Source organism: Lutra lutra, chromosome 12 (genome assembly GCF_902655055.1).
Source record: "Lutra lutra chromosome 12, mLutLut1.2, whole genome shotgun sequence".
Classification (NCBI taxonomy): Eukaryota; Metazoa; Chordata; class Mammalia; order Carnivora; family Mustelidae; genus Lutra; species Lutra lutra.
In genome coordinates, this window is record NC_062289.1 from 8,397,114 (window position 1) to 8,413,769 (window position 16,656).

At 37.6% G+C, this 16,656-nt stretch overlaps 1 protein-coding gene across 5 annotated transcripts in view; it reads right to left on the bottom strand.

Annotated features, from left to right (window-relative positions):
* Positions 1-16,656, bottom strand: part of DOK6 (docking protein 6) — a 369,400-nt gene that overhangs the window by 350,902 nt on the left and 1,842 nt on the right. The gene's annotated exons all lie outside the window — the stretch shown is intronic.

The window sequence follows — 16,656 nt, forward strand, 5'->3', positions numbered from 1 at the left end:
TTGGCATCAGGCTCCGTGCTCCACGGGGAGTCTGCTAGAGATTCTCTCCCTCTTCCTCTGCCTCTCCCCACTCTTTAAAAATTAATAAATCAATCTTAAAAAAAATTTTTTTTCGAATGTCAGAGTAGAGCTGGTCAGGCAAAAGACCAGAAGGCCCAACACTGGAAGTGAGGAAGCAGGGCAGCCCCAGTGCAGGTATGGCCAACCATGATCCCCCCAGCAACCTCCACACCGGTCCCCGTGCCTTCACTGGCATGAATCCACGTGTGTCACTGTGCAGAAGAATATGTCTAAAACACCTTTAATCAAGTCATTGCTCTGGATTAACGTCCTACTATGCCTCCTCGCTTTGTATCAAAAATAGAATCCAGAGAAGTGTTTTGCCCAAGGAAGAGAGAAGTGTCCCCAGGAGCTGATGTTAAATGTAAAATACTCAAAAATGATGATACTCCTTAATTTGGCAAGTCAAATCAGTGCTTGTGGTGTAGAAATACCAGTGCCAATAGGTAAAAGAGTGTGGGGTCTACCATATGCCAGCCAGGTGACATATTTCATCTTATTTACAGCTTACAATAATCCTATGGGATAGTCTTTTGGCACCTAATGGTCAATTTTTAGATGAGGTACAGAGCTGGAAAGTCAATGGACTCAACCAAAGGTGGTTCTCTCCACTATATTGTACAGATGCTCAGAGCTTGGAACCCTTGAGATGAGGTTTAAATCACGTTAATCATCTGAAGCCCTCGGTTTTCCTGAGGCAGAGGTCTGTGCAGAGTAGTTTCAGAGACAAAAACAATGTAATTGTAGGTGAAAGTGGGGAATCCATCAACTCCCTGTAGGTCACAAAATCACACGTCATAAAAATCAACATCAATGAGATGGAAGAAAACCCATTACAGAGCGTGTGTCCTTTTGCATTTAGGACGACTTCTACAATGTTTCTTTATGTTAAAAGAATCAAGGCAGGTGAGAAAATCTCTTAATTCTCAACAGCATTTAAAGTCATGCATATATCTTAAGGTTTCAAGGCTGGCAGATTGCACACATCACGGGGAAAGTGATAAAGAGTTCTAAGAACCATTCACGCATTACCTCTGGGATTAGGAATTGCAACACTCAGCAGAAACTAAGCACTGGAACAGAGATAAGCACTCCCAGAGAAACTGGGAGGATAGGAGCTTCATAATTATTATGGTTATTAAGAAAAAGTATACCATGTCCTGGTCAGGGGTGCCATACCAGAGGAATACATTGCCATGTTCGAACAGGTAGTCTGAGAAGGCACTGGACAACTGTTTGGAAGAACTGGGCTTGCAGACTTAGGCTGTGTTATCCCACAGCCCTTTAAAGATTTTATTTATTTATTTGCTAGACAAAGCTCACAAGTAGGCAGAGAGAGAGGGAAGCAGGCTCCCCGCTGAGCAGAGAGCCCAATTCAGGGCTCCATCCGAGGACCCTGAGACCATGACCGAAGCTGAAGGCAGAAGCTTAACCCACTGAGCCACCCAGGCGCCCCCCCTACAGTCCTTTATATCACAGCCTTCCTATATAGAGTGAAGATGGCATGTGCCCGGCACACTGAGGAGTGTGCTCCTTCAATGGAGAATTACATGTAAACATAGTTTTAAACTGTAAAATACTATAAAACACAAGTTGTTGGTAGGATTTGTCATGGAACCTGGAAAACAGTTACCACGGGTCCTAATTCTGCACTCTTCGAAAGTTCACAACCAATATTAAAAATAAATATATACAGAAAAAAGAGTCAAAATGGCAAATGAAATATAACATGACAATATGAGAAATCCATTTAAAGATAATGTCGTAGAGCTTTATTTTTTGTTTTTTAAATTTTGGTAACCTTTACACCAAAACTTATTTTCTCCAAAAAACTAATGTACTTTGGGGTTTTTTGTTGCTGTTGTTGTTGTTGTTATATGGATTCTTCCTTAAGAGGAAACTAAATTTTAGTGCTTTACCAAAGAATTTTCAGAAAATATTTTCAGGGAAGTTAAATATATTTTGTAAAAATGAGGCACTGAATATAAAGACATCTTTTGGGTGATATATTTCCAATTACAGCCTTCGTATTGCAATTCGATTGGCTGCTAAAGTTAATTACAGAGGGAGGAATTACAAGTGCTTAGGAAGGCACTGCCCATAGTCCTATACACGCCAATCAGAACCATGGCAGCACAGTTCTGAATGTGAACTGATTTAACAATTTAGCTAAGACTTATTGACTGCCCTCTTTCTTGCCAGGCTGAACTAGTCCGGCACAGGGATTTATTTATCATTGTATCCCCGATGTATGGCACAAACCAATTTTTCTTTTGGCTCTTTTTACCACTTCCTCCTTGAGAAATTTCTTATTAATCTATCCTTAGTTAATACATATTATATATAAATATATCCTTGGTATTTTTAATGGAAAAAATTGCCAAGTATGTTGCAGATTCAAAGTGAAAAGCAGAGGAATTATTTCTTTTACTTTTTTTTTTTTAAGATTTTTTTTGTTTGTTTATTTGCCAGAGACAGAGACAGGGAGAGAGGGAACACAAGCGGGGGTGGTGGGAGAGGGAGAAGCAGATTTCCCGCTGACCAGGGAGCTCTCTGCAGGGCTCGATCCCAAGACCCCAGGATCATGACCTGGACCAAGGGCAGATGCTTAATGATGGAGCCAACCAGGTGCCCCGGAAAGGAATTATTTCTTTCATCACTGATTCTGAATCCTAGATGATTCATGGATGTCCAAGTACTTCAGGTGTTATTAAACTTACTTTTTATAAAGTCATTTTACTCCTCTCCATTCACGTTCTATTCAGTTATTGAAATTAACTTATCAGCAGAAAGCATAAAATCTGAAACTTCTTCTTAGATGCTTCATTTGGAACTTTATTTACTTTACACTCTGGACAGTTTTGCTGCCATTTCCAAAGGAGCTGTACCCCGGTATCACCTTGAGCATCAAAACGGCTAATGACACTTTTTGGATGGGAACGGAGCCAAGTGATCCTTTTCAGAAGACAAAAAATGAAATTTCACTGAAATATTGCTGAATGTTATCTTCTTCTAAGTAATGATGTTTTTTAAAATTTGGACAAGGTGGCTCCATTTAGAGCTCAAAATCAAAGGCAGAGAAGGTTTTGCACTGCTGTTTGTTTCTGGAGTCAATGGAGTGTTCAAGCCACTTGGCTCCCAGTAATTAAGGTGTCCTGTGGGCAAATGTAGCTTATATAAACCTCATTTCCCAGAGAACACTAAATTGCAGCTGCAAAATGATCAACATTGATATTCTTCACAATTCAAAGAGAGAGGAAGACTACGTCAAACTAAAGCTTCTGCACAGCATAAGAAACCAACAAAAAGCAAAAGGCAACCTGTAGAGCTGGAGAAAATACTTGTGAAACATACATCTAATAAGGGGTTAATATCCAAAATACATCAAGAATTCATACAACTCAATAGCAAAAAAAAACTAACCATACAGTTAAAAAAAATGGGCAGAGAACTTAAACAGTTTTCCAAAAAAGACATACAAACGGCAAAAGGCACACAAAAAGGTCTTTGAATCATCATGGAAATGCAAATCAAAACCACGATGAGATACCACCTCACACTTCATACCTGTTAAATGGCTCTCATCAAAAAGACAAGATAACCAGGACTGGCATACATGTGGGGAAAAAGAAAGCCTTCGGCACTGTCGGCTGGAATACAAGTTGATGCAGTCACGATGAGAAACAATATGGAGGTTCCTCAAGAAATTAAAAATAGAAATACTGTATGATCCAGCAATCCTTCTTTCTGGATATAGATGACAGTAAATTAAATTAAATTAAAATCAGGATCTCATAGAGATACCTGTGCTCCCTCGTTCACTGCAGCATTACTCACGTTAAGCTGTCTTTGCTCAGGGAACCCCAGTCCAGAAGAGCTGCAGGGATGTGTGTCCCCTTCCAAGGAGCTGTCCTAAGAAGTCTGCGGTATTGGTTTAAAAGCCTTCTTGAGGGTTTTGTACATCCTCAACCAAGCACTGTTTTAGATCTTGGGAAATATTATCTATGTAATGTTACAAAACACAATGAGGTCTTACAACCCATTTGGCAATTAAGCAAAGTGAGGCTCGAGGGTATTTGACATTTCCCACAGGTCACACGACTCTGAGTGGCAGAGTCAGTCATTAAACCCAGGCTGATGGATGGTAAAGACGGTGCTCTTGCCATTTTTCTAAACTACTCCCATGATAACGGGGCCCAAAAGGTCCTTATCCTGCTTGTAAAATAGGGCTACATTTCGAGGCGTCTCTTATATTTTTTAATTACTACCCCTTTTTATTCTGAGATCCTTGTAGTTGCACATGCAGCTATAAGAAGTAACACACAGTGACCCCGCACCGCCGTTACTCCGTTTTCCCCTATGGGAACATCTGATAAAACTCTAATCCGCTATCACAGGCGGGATCTCCACAGAACACAGTGGAGATGCAGGACGTTTCCAGCACCGCGGGGAAGCCTCTCGCTACCCTGTAATCAGCACAGTCGCACAGGAGCCCACTCCGGCCTCCCCGTCCATACCCTCCGGCTGCTACGAACCTGTTCTTCGCTTCCACAAGTTCATATGTCAAAAATACTACATAAAGGAAATCACATGTTTATAACCTTTGGGAATTTTTTTTTTTTCTTCACACACTCAACATAATCTGGAAACTCACTGTTGTGCGAGTTAATAGTTTAGTCCTTTGGATCCCTTAGCAACCCGGGATCCGCATATGCTACCGTTTACTCAGCCTCACCCAGTGATGAATATCTGGTTTGTTTTCAGTTTGGGGGTGTTTCCACCAGAGCTGTGTATCTGCGCGTGAACAGAAAGTTCTCACGTCTCCGGGACAGATGTCCAAGACTGCAGCTGACGGGCTGTAGAACGGTGGTTTAAGAAACTGCCAAATTGTTTTCCAGAGTATCAGAACCCTCACCTCTCATTCCCACAGCGCCGTACAAGGGATCCAGTTTCTCTGCCTTCTTGCCAGCATTTGGGGTTGTCACAGGTTTTTATTTTAGCCTTTCCAGTAGGTGTGTATTGATAGCTCATGGTGGTTTTAATTTGCATCTCTCTAATGGCTAATAATACTGAACATCTGTTCCTCTGCTTATTTGCCATCTGCACAGCAACTTTTGTGAAGTGTCAGTTCATGTCTTTTGCCCATTTTCGAATTGAATTGTTGTTGCTTTTTAATTTTTACCATAGAGTTTTAAGAGTTTCTATACTTGTTCTTTGTTAGAGATACGTAGTTTATGAATATTTTCTCCCAGTCTTTGGTAACTTTTTTTTTTCATCCTCCCCATGGGCTTTTTCACAGAGCAAACATTTTTTATTTTGATGAGGTTAATTGATCAATTTTTCCTTTTATCATTTATACTTTTGATGTCAAGTCTAAGAACTCTTTGATCCAGATCCAGTTTCCAATGATCTTCTTTTGCATTTTGTCACAAAGTTTATAGTTTTACTTTATACCCTAAGCTCCTGAACTATTTTGAGTTACCAGGTGTAAGGTTTATGTTGAGGCTCATTTACTTTGCCCAGGGATGTCCAATTGCTTCAGCAACATTTGTTGAAAAGGTTACCCTTCCTTCACTGATATGCTTTTGCACTTCTGCCAAAAATTCACTGGGTATGTTTGTGTGGGTCCCTCTTTTAAAACAAACATTCTCTTAATTATATGGTCTGAATGTATGCTCTCGTCAAAGCTCCTACACTTCTCCATGACTGAACAGTGTAATTCATGAATGGTGTGCTAAACGTCCAAACTGGCAGTGACTACAAAAGAAAATGAATTCTAGTGTTTACACTTTGGTAAGGAAAGGCATTTCATAGGCACTACATTAAAAATAAATTACTTCAGTGATTCTAAAATTTAATTGGGTGACTTCCAATAATGCCATTTTATCTGTCAGAAGTATTAGTTGCTATCAGTTGTAATAGAAGTTGACACTGGCTGATTTAGATAGAAGGAAATACATTAAATGTTTCATTACTTCAAATTAGAAGTAGAGGGCTGGACAACCAGGTTCAAGCCTGAACAACCATAAGTGATCTCTTAAATCTTTAAGTTTCTTGACGAGGCTATTAGCTTTGGACAGTAGGTACAACAGTTTACATTGCTTATACTTTTGCATCAATAAATCAATCCAGTAGAAACAATTACTCTGTTGTCCCCTGAGAAGATTCCTATCCTGGGCTGCCCTTTTTATCACTAACTCAACGTCCGGTCATGTAATTGGTCACACCTTGCTCATTTCTCACGCCCTGTCCTAGCAGCAAAAGATATTTTTGGAATTTCATCTTCATCTTCTATAATGTGAAGTATTATTTCTTATCTTCAACATCCAAAATATCAATATTGGCGGGGTGCTCTCCAAATACATGGAAAAAGACTGAAATGCTGGCTGAAAAACTAAATGATGAACATCTAATTCATGTTGTCAATTCATTCGACTACTTACAGAGGCGCACTATGCCAATTTATTCCAGTTCAGTAAGGTTCTGTGGTAATATATAGAGATAAGCAACTTGTTCTGAATTCTTTTCTGGTGAAAAGCATGTCATTGATTGTAGAATCGCTTGGGTAGATTAATACCAAATGAAACAAACACAACTAGCAAACAATTCTGTTGCCCCGAGAGCAACTCAGTAAGAATCTCTGGAAGCAGAACACGTCATTGGAAAAACAAACAAACAACAAACACACAAAAACATCAAAACCATCTCTTGTGATTGGAATATGTATCCAGTATTAAAAACTACTGCTGAAAGGGACAGAAATATTTGGCCTTGTGCATGAAGTCAAACACTGTAGTAGGCTTCTGAGTGCTTCTTGACTCACTGCCCCCTCATTTTTATGCAGAGGCAGGTTTTTACACACACACACACACACACACACACGCACACGCACACACTACCTGCGCCAGCCATGTTTAGTCTTATCACTCAAATATCTTTTTTTTTTTTCAATTTCACTAGAACTCTAGTTCTCCTACACAGATAAATAACTTGTCTGAAAATATCCAGAGACAAAATTACCACAGGAAGAGCGGCTCAGCACTAAGGCAGAGCTATAGCCAACTCTCTTGGCTCTTAGTGGATTTCTGAAGGACCACAGGGCCTCTGTTCCCCTACACAGAAATCACTATAAAATTCAACCAGCTGAGAATGTTCCATTCCGGTTAGCAGTGTACTAGGTAACTCAGGGAAGCTTGCGTGTTGACAATTGGAAACGCTGCACAAATACGAACATCATCTACTTGAATGTATTGAAGCCTACCAAAGACAAAACTGAGAATTTATTTCTGAACGACAGTCTAAAAAACAGAATCAACTGAAAATTGTAGACCTGAAAAAATAACTTAAACAGAATACAATGAATAAATTTAATAGGTTATTCTCAGCTGAGTAGGAAATTAGTGAAATGGAAGATAGATCTGAAGAAAATATCCTGAAGCTTCAAGTGACAAAAGAATGAAAAATAAAAAAGCGTAAAAGTACAGGAAATATGATATAAATGATTTAACATATGAATAAGGAAGGAGAGAAAAGAATGGACAGAACTGACATGACAGAAGGGGAAAGAGCAAATAACTTTTCTGAACTGAAGAACCATATCAAGCCATAAACCCAGAAGCATTATAAACCCAAGAATAATAAACAGAATTAAAATAACATTTACACATAACATAGAAAAATTCCTGAAAACCGGAAAATGAGGGCATTAAATGTAGGCAGAGGGGAAAAGTCTGATGATTTTCCAAAGGTGACAATAAGACAGCTAACTTCTCAATGCAAACAATGATAGTTAGAAACTTCCTTCTTTGCAGTGCTAGGAAATAAGAAAACCAACCTTCTATGTCAGTGATTCTCAATCATGGCTGGCCTCTAGAAGTAAAACAGGCCTTTCTAGGATGCTAAAGCTCACCATTGATTGGTCTTCTTGCCCAAATACTACTTCACTACAATGAATTTTACAGTCAGGGATGTTGCAAAGTGGAGAATGAACATTAACCCTTCTTATAAAATACATCAGTAACTTCTTGGGTTCTTAGAACACTGTAAACCCTTTATTCTGGGCATTTACCTCAATACCCCTCACCCATCTAGACACATATTATTAATTAGGTATGCTATTTCTTCTGCACGGAACTCATAACAAAGCCTTCTTTATTCACGATTTCTCAGCTTGGGGTTACTTTCCATGCAAACCACAAAGCACACACTGTCTGAGTGTACTCAGTAGGTATTTGCCACATATTGTCCCATTCTCTCTCCACACCCATCCACTCATGTTCTGTCTCCTCAATTTGGAGACAAAGAACAAAAAGCAGAACAAAAGAAACCTGGGAGACAACAGGAGTGCTACACAGCAGGGGCTGCCTTGCAGAACCATAAACCCAGACCTACGAAGAATACAAAAGGGACTCCAAGGTACAGGGTTTTTCCTTTAATAAAGTCTGAAGCATTGACTCATTGACTCTCCAATAAGGAAACCATTACAGCATCATTCAGAACTTACCGAGTTTTAAATGAAGTATAATTTAAACAGCCATGGTTTTGTAATCACTTAGATGAGAATACACAAAGTAGCAGAAGGAAGTCTTTTGTGAGGAGCCATATTGATGGCATCCCGCGGACGTTGGGCGTCACGACGACTAACAGGAAGAATGATCCAGAGTCCTTAGAAAATTCTGAGTTATGTCCACCACATTGTTTCAGAAGTGAATTTCTGTCCCTTGAAGATACCTCTGCTTCATCATTTTTGTATTCACATTATAAAGGCTCACAGACTGTCAGTAATTAGCATTGTGTGACTGATTTATTGCATAACTCTCTATTTCAGGAATGCCAGTTCCTGAGTCTCAGCACTAATAATGGTGTTTTTAGTAGTTTACAGTGTTCTAACAGATCTCACATTTTCCTTATTTCTCCCCAAATCCTCACTGTATGATAATGATTATCAGCCACAGCACCACAGTAAAAATCCCCGGCAGGACTTCAGAAGCATATCCATGCTCACAACCCAGCCAGACCAAATCAGTGAGGAAAGGCACAAGCTCTTGAAGTAACTCCAACATGCGGTCATAACTGAGGCTCACTTTCTTTAAACAGAGGTCTAAGTAATTTAGATAATCATGTAAAATATCAGAAAGCAACGGTACGTTGTGTTAAGCAGCCATCAGAGTTTTAAATAGCTGTTATTTTAAATGTACAGAAAAACACATTTCACACATATACATAATTTGGTAGCTTCCAGTTAAACTCAACAGCATGGTTTGGCACTAAACGTGCCTTTGTTTAGAAGACTTAACAGAGCTCATACGTAAAGATTCCCAAGTGTAATGAAGTCTATAAAAGCACCAGGAAAATGATGACATGGGTGCTTTCTACAGCACAGCCCCCGGGTCCTTAAAACATTCAGGGAGACACACTCCTACTTCCTCGTAAGTTAAATGAGAAGTCATACTTTCCAAAGCAAGTTCAAATATGTAAGAAGTATGTTTTCATTCTTTTTCTTGAATAGTATGTTAGAAACTTCACTAGGGTTCTGTAAACAAAGATATAGAATTTTCTCGTACTGGTTGAGAATCTTTAAAAGACATAGTTTTTGAAAGACATGCTAAATTTCAACTTCAGCTAATATCAAAGTTTTATCCAAACTAAGAATAATGTGGACATGTAAGAATTTATATAATAAAAACTTAGCTTATATGCCATTAAGACATTTTATGAACATTTTCTTCTCCTGTTAACCTTCCTATTATATTTGTATATAATTCAGTGTGTGTGTAAGGACTTACATGTCATTTGGAAATATATACCATTATATTTAATATATAACACATGTATGTGTATCATTATCTGTGTATGTATGCACACACACACATAAACAGACATACATACATATTTTAAAGAAAGAGAAAACTGATTTCATGTTTACAAGGAAAAAATCACGAGAAGAAAAATAACTGTACATGTTTATTCAGGTAATATGTCTTATATAAATATCTACACGTTAAGTAACAAAATGGCATATAGACTTTCTTTAAAATGAGAGAACTGAAAAAGAAAGAGAACATCGTTTAAGTATATCTGTTTCAATTCCTTCCCCTTAAAAGTAGCAAGCAGCACAACAAATAAACAACCAAGTCTCCTAGGCAGAGGTCATGGTATGGTTCAGCACTGCCCAGTGTGTCCAGATTTGGGTAACAATGTCACACTATGTGCTGCCTAACTACATCACTACATAACATCTTTTGATTTTCCAGATCCCAGTAAAAATGTATATTTTTAAATTATGCTTTTTTAAATGAACTCATCTTTCATTAAGTTAATTTAAAAAACATAATCTTTTACGTAATTATCTTGAAAGATCCTTTTTCATAAACAGAGGTCATGCTAGAATAAGGGATTTAAATCTTTCTAAAAACATTTTAAAGTCTGCACAGACACTATCAGCTGCATTTTGGAGCCAGTTCTCTATACTCAAAAGCAGGAATTAGCCAGTTTTTCGATGGTACAGTGAAAATGAAATCACGTCCATTCAAAGTGGCCTGGAAAAATATCCGCATAGTATCTCCTTACCGTGGCATAAATCCTCTCACTAAATAGCATTTTTTTCCAGTTTTATTGAGATGTAATTGATACCTTACATCGTGTAAGTTTACAGTGTACGATACAATGATTTGATATATGTACACATTGTGAAATGATCACCACCGTAAGTTTAGTTCACATCCATCTCCTCACCTAATTACAACTTTTTTTCTCGCGAGAACTTTTAAGATCTACTCTCCTAGGAACTTTAAAAAAAGCAATACTGTATTGTCAGCTACAGTCACCATGCTCGACACTGCATTTCCAGAACTTACTTAGCTTACAACTGGAAGTCTGTCTTTCCATCGCCTTCAGCCATTTCCACCACCTCCCACCTGCCGGTAGCATTTTCGTCTGCAATGTAAATAACTTAGAGTCGAGTCAAGTGAGTGATAATATTAGCTTTACACCAGGCAACCAACTGAAGAAAACACATTTACTTTGAACAGTACACATAGCTTTGTCATTGCTTGTCTACATGTACTACAAAGTGGAAGCTGTTGCATTGTAGATATGACACTGCACCTGAAGTTAGGATACCTAGATTTGAGTATACACATCCACAGACAAACCCAGTCTGTCTCTAAGTCTGGCGGATTCACTTTACTTCCTCTGGATTTTCGTTTATGTATAAAAGGTTAAATTAAATGAGGGTAAAATTAAATATACTTTCAAAAGTATGCTGGGAAAATTATGTAAGCTAATATATGTGGAAATTCTTTATAAGCCGTAAAACAATACAGCAAAATGCAAAATGATTATGTTACTATTATGAAGCCTCAAATCAAACTTCAAAGTGTTCGTCCTCTCAATCATTTTACTATTAAGCCAAAATATTAGCCAAGCTTTTACAATGAATTTAGTACAATAACGGGAGAAATATTTTGTGCATGTTCCAAATATTACAACCACCATTTATTTCAAACAACATGAGAATATTTCTTTAGTACATGAGTTCCTGTTCTCCACTAATAACAATATATCATTTCTTATTCATTCGATTTGACTGACAGGTGTACTAGTCTCATTGAGGAATAGTGTTATAATATGAAAAGGAAATACTCAAAGGATAATCCTGCTCTGTGTTGTAAAATAGAACTAGTGGAGATCTATGCAGAACGTTAGTGAAAATGCTCTCTACCTATATTCTTGAGCTCTTTGGTCAAAGTTACCAGAGCTTGAAGAAAAAAAGAAAATACTGTGAGTCACATGAGACAAAAGCAGTAACACTGAAGTAAAGGAATCAGAGTATTTTCTCTTTTAACTAGTTTGTCCCATTGGATAGAAATTATTTTTTCCTTAAAGCTAAAACTTCAAAAGTTATGAAATCCAGAAAAGATCATTAGATGGTGGGAAAACAGGTAATTTTTATTTTGTTTCTATTGCTTGCCTTTTATCTTTGCATAGTCTCTAAAATGAAGAGGATGTAAACAGAAACAGACCAAAGACAAGAATACTTATTTAGTCCTAGTCAATATTATTCATATGGGTTATTATGATCCAAACGGAACAAAATATTACAACGAAAATACTTCAACAAAAATGGGTCACACCTATTTCAAAGACTTGGGCTTCAGATTAAACTATTTTTGTGTGTTATTTCAGACTGATCCTAAATATCAACCATTACTGAGCACTTCTGAAAGGCATTTAAGGAAACTGGCAATGTAAATCTTGCAAATATTTGACCACTGTATGATTACCCACTTATAAATTTATTTTGGTCATTTATTTATTTTGGTCATTTAAAAGATTTCCCAGAGTACTGAGTATAATCTTTGTTATCTGAAGAAATGCCATCTTTTGAGATTCACCTTGCCAGCAGTCATGTGTAAATACATTAAGATAAAAACTGAGATGTGAGCTTTTATATCTCACTCCTGATTTAACGGCTTGCCCCAGGTAGTGTATAGACATAATTATTTAATATCAAAATCCAGCAAAGTATTTTTACCGTTAGGCTTACTTTTATTTTCCTTGTCTTTGGCTCTAAGTCTCGAAAGTTCAAAGAACATCAGGCATGACCATATGCACGCATAAGGACTTTTTAAAAAGACAAAAAATCTCACTAATTTCTGAAAATACCTGAAACGTCACGTGCACACACACACAACTGCAAACAAATTAATATATAGGGATTCTACAGAACATATACAAGACTTTTTTCAACTCTAAAATTCTAAGATCCAGTAATTCTTGTAGAGCTATATAGATAGATAAATAGATACAGACAGAGATAAAGAAATTAAGTGGAATGTATACAGTATTAAACTCATAATTATACTCACCACAAATAAAAATCAAAAATAAAAATAGCTAAAATAATTAGACTTTTCATACATTCTAAATTCTATATTTAATGAGAAAGAGATAAATAATAACCATGGCTATAATGATCCTTTTTAGAAAACAATGTCCAGGATACAGAATATTCTAGAAAGAGAAAAGGTTAAGTATGCCCAATACAATGTCCATGTCTTAAATCCATAGATTGAGAATTCATACCTGAAGTAATGATCATGAGAGTTCTTTTGAACTTTTGAATGGTCAAAATCATTAAGTTATTTACATATTTTATCTTAAATATATTTAATGCATCTACTTCCTGGAAAATTGGTAATGCATGTCGTACAAGATAGAGTTATTCTTCATAAAATACTTTCTAGATATTTGGGAAACCAGAGGAATTTTTAATTGCCTAACCAACCAAAAAATGCAAATGCACACACGAAAATTCCCATTTATATTAATGAATGAACTTCTGTAAAGGGGTAAATTTTCATAAACATGTTTCATGAAAAAGTACTCTCTTCCATCATCAGAAGAAAACTTTTTGTGGAAGGACAGGAAAAGCCAAAGAATTTATAGAAAGAAGATCAATAATCATCAAGCCAGGGATGGAAGTGTCTCAAGGTTCTAATCGAGGATGGAGAAAAAACAAAAACAAAAACAAAGGAGGGAGAGAGGACAAGATGTAGATGAATCCATAGTAAGTTGCTGAAGCAAATGGAGACTATGCAAAAGAGGAAATCCTGCATAGATGTTCAGCTCATGAAATTGGGGCTCATCACACACTCCAAACGTGTTCCTTTACATTTCCCTGCTTCCCTTATAGCCAGGTTGGGGTAAAGTGACTATTACTGGCCTAATGTACTATGAGTAGTAGTGATGTAGTAGGTATTTACTGTTACTAACCCTGATAATACAACATGACACTCGCAGTGGGACATTCACAGTCTGTCTCTCACACATACACATACACACGCGCCAGCTGATAAACAGTAGATGCTCCATAATTATTGATCATTTGTTGAATATGCAAAGCCCAACTGTATCTTGAGACGTTCCTTTGATACTCACACAAAGCAATACAAATCCTTCACCTGACTTTGAAAAAGAAATAGAAAACAATTTCTGTAAAATGCTATTTGTCTGTGCACAATGTGCCTGTGACTGTTCACACTGATGTATTTGAACAGAATTCCTTGAAAACAATGATGTGAGGCCTGAGTCCAGAATTCGTCAAACTATGTGTACCGTGGATGTTTACAGTGAACTTAATGGTAGGGATGATGATTTCCCTCCATAAGGCTGCATTTACCTTTGCTACATTATAGAGTCAATAAGCCATGCGTAAAGTTGTATTAATTGTTTCCGTGGTTGAGTTCCTAGTTTATCTGCAAACCAAGAATGGGTTGGATATTTTATAGTACATGCCTTGCTGACTTAATTTAACCTATCATTGTTCAGAAGAAAACAGGTAATAAAGGCTAAGTGATAAACAATTTTGACCAAAATGCTTTTGCTTTTTTTTCTTTTATTTAGTGTTTTAAGTAACCTTTTCTTAGACACAAAACACTGACCAGCATGGTATCTTGTGAATTTTAATACTAACCATGCAACATTAAGAGAGCAAAAGGAATTGAACAATTTAAGAGCTTTTAAATCATGAAAAGGAAAACAATATATCCATAGAAACAGTGATACGTTATAATGAAAAATCAACACACACTATGAACAAATGACTGTAAGAGTCATGTCGTTATATATTTAATGACCTAATACCTTTAAAAACTTAATGATTAGGGGCACCCGGGTGGCTCAGTGGGTTAAGACTCTGCCTTCAGCTCCGGTCATGGTCTCAAGGTCCTGGGATCTAGCCCTGCATCAGGCTCTCCGCTCAGCAGGGAGCTTGCTTCTCCCTCTCACTCCGCCTGCCTCTCTGCCTACTTGTGAACTCTCTCTATCAAATTAATAAATAAAATCTTTAAAAAATAAATAAAAAATTAATTATCGAATAAACATATTTTTAAAGGACAGGGGTAAAATCCAGGATAATACCATTTTTTTTTCAAAATTATTTTCCTGAATGGAAGATAGGCTGATTAATGAGTCAAGACAAGTTTCAAAGCAAACATTCTAAAAAATTGTTTAACACTTACTACTTCACCCAAATAACTGGCTAGGGAAGTGGCCTCAACAGGTAGCACTAGATTCTCTAAGAAGACACATGGCAAGGGCTCTTTCAACCACTTCGAACTGGAAGCACCTGCATCAGGGTTGTCCCCCAGCCTAGAGGGCAAGTAGCACTTCTCTGCCCTCCTTCTGCACAATAGGGAGCACTAACTTATGAGGAGCAAAGGGTACAGTAGAACATTTCACCTCAAAATATATTTTCATGTCATAATAATCTCTGATGTCACTGCCTTCATGCCAAGGGTTTTTTTTTTTTCCTTTAGAATATTATAAAATTTGATTTTTGAAAGCATGAGTTCTGTACATCATAAATCAAATAGCTGTGCATATTTTATTGGAATTTTTATTTTGATATTTAAATATCATAAGAATCATTATGCAACTTCTGAGTTAAAATTATTTTATTTGGAAAAATCTGTAGTTCTGAGTCCATAAAAGAAGTAATATGTACTATTAACTATGAAAATGACATTTTAATATTTAGATAAATCCTGTTTCTATGATTTGGGATAGAAATTTTCATGTGTAAGGCACCCATTATCTGCTTAGAGTTTCACTATCTTATAAGACCCACTTACTTACTGAGGTTCACAGAAACATGTAGATGAAGTTGTGTCATATGAAGTCACCCTTCTGAATACTAGAATTTTCTGAATAGAAAGTCTAAAGTTTTTTTAATACATAATATTCTTCAAAGTAATCAAGGTTAATTTAACTTAATATCTCGATTTAATATTAAAACAAAACAAAACTATTTCAACACCAAACTCTGAAGTTCACCTTTCTCAAGCAGAAATGGAAGACAAAATTAATTTATATATAAACGTATTTTTATTGTTTTCTCGGAACGGTGTCCTTTACAAAGGCGTATGTATCTCTCAACAGTGGGTATGGAAAGAGAGAACTTTGGGATTACAAATGTATTTGCACACAGCTTTAGGAGGAATGGTATTTTAAGAGGACATTTCAAAGGCTGTTAACACCATGGTTACCCAAGAAGCAGTCAAAGCTCTTTCCTTGGATCCTATATTTTAATTAGGTGGCATATTCAGTTTTTGTTGCAGGAAATCCTGGAAAGCTGGGAATGGGAGAGGAATCCTACAGACCCCGGGGCCAGGGGCAGGGTTCTCAGGGTTCCGCTCCTTACTCATTCTCACGTACTTCGTGACTCTGTTGAAGCAGATACACTTCTCCCCGGGGGGCCTGAATCATCCACCAGCTTCTACCGTTTGAGGAGTCAGACACAACTGAGATTCCAAGAAGACGGAAAGAGCGAGAACGACGAGCAAGCACCCTGCGGGAGAGCAAAGGGCTTCAAAGGTCAAGTTCCTGAAACGCTGCTCCCCTCCAGCTCTTTCTTGCTCGGCCGGTGCGGGTGACAGATTGGAGCAGTGCGTCCCGGCGGAGAGAAGCCGTCAGCCTCCGGGCCACGCGCAGTTTCCCACGTGGGCTCTTCCTCATCTGGCTGGAGAGGAGCGAGGCGCAACCGCCCGCGCAGGAGCAGCCCCGGCAACCCCGGCCGAGGGGCTGCAGCGAGCG